This window comes from Ammospiza caudacuta, chromosome 1, assembly GCF_027887145.1.
Source record: "Ammospiza caudacuta isolate bAmmCau1 chromosome 1, bAmmCau1.pri, whole genome shotgun sequence".
Classification (NCBI taxonomy): domain Eukaryota; kingdom Metazoa; phylum Chordata; class Aves; order Passeriformes; family Passerellidae; genus Ammospiza; species Ammospiza caudacuta.
The window spans coordinates 21,544,516-21,545,871 of record NC_080593.1 but is presented as its reverse complement, the minus strand read 5'-3'; positions in this window follow the sequence as shown (position 1 = coordinate 21,545,871).

Genomic DNA, 1,356 nt, shown 5'->3' with positions numbered 1-1,356 from the left:
CCCACCTCTCCCGCAAACGGATGAACAGCGAAATCGTGAGCCTCACTCACTAGCTGCATCTTGTGATGACAGCTCTTTCTGAAGCAGACCGAAAGGAGGAGACGTGCTTAGCAGCCTCTGGGTACCCTTCGGGTCACCGATCGAGAATTAAAAGGTCAATCCACCTCCTGCTTAACGCTTCCCTGAGGCCACTTTGCCATGTTAGCGTTTTCTGGGAAATACCGCTTTAAATGCAGGGATGCTTTGCCAATTGTCCAAGTAAAAGTTATTTGAAAATATACCTCCCACAATAATAAAGAGATTAACGGCAATTTCGGATCTCCCTCTTCCTCCTCGTCCCAATTGCAACCACACAGACAGAAAAGGAAAGAGTTTTCCTGTGAATTAAAATTGACGTGCTCATCACTGGCGACAGTGTTTCCCGGCGTTAAAGCCAGCCGCTGCTCTGCTTGCAAACCGGCACCGAGGGAAAGTGCTCCCTTTTGTTTAGAAGCCAAAGAAAAGTCCGGGATATATGCAAATCATCAGATGCTTAGGACCTGATATAAAGATCTCTTTGGCTTAACTCAGGGTCAGCAAAGCATTTTGTTAAATCTTGGAGGCTGGTTTTTGTTGTTGTTTTTGGTTTTTCTTTTTTTTCTTTTTTTTTTTTTTTTTTTTTTTGGTTTTTTGGTTTGGTTCTTTTGGTTTTTTTTTTTTTTGTTTGCTTGTTTGTTTGTTTGTTTGGTTGGTTTTTTGTGCATGAAAGGGTTCTCCTCCCCAGGGTCTGGTAGGCACCTTTGTGACTGAGTGGGAAGGGGAATGTGCAGTATCAGTGACAATGTTGCAGAGAAAATATTAAAGCTCTTGTCCTGCTTACAGATCTACAGGGTACACAAAGAGCTGTTTAAATAAACAAACAGAATTGATTCCTAAATCATACTTCTGCATTCAGGAGCAATGGACGTCAATCAAAGCTGGGTGACATTTGCCTGTCAATACAGGGATGATGGCTGGAAAGAGTGTGACTTATTACAGCAGGGCAAGAATCAGAAATGAGCAGCAGCAGCAAATAGGACAACAACCAAATAATGGCATCTCCAGTGATGATCAGAGGGCTGTGATCTTGTCTTGGATTTTATTAGCACGAATCTGCTCTCCCCTCACCGTTCCCTTTTATTTCTTTTCTATTCCGCAACACAATAAGGTCAAACAAGCAGGCAGTGGGAAACAAAGATGCATTGATTCTTCCTTTTAAGCAGAAATGTCAGCAGCTCCTTTTGCTCTTTCCTGAGAGACTCAAAGGCATCGAGTGTGTCCATGCCGTGCAGAGATGGGCCAGTCCAGCTCCTTATCTCCCAAGAAAACTGTCGACAA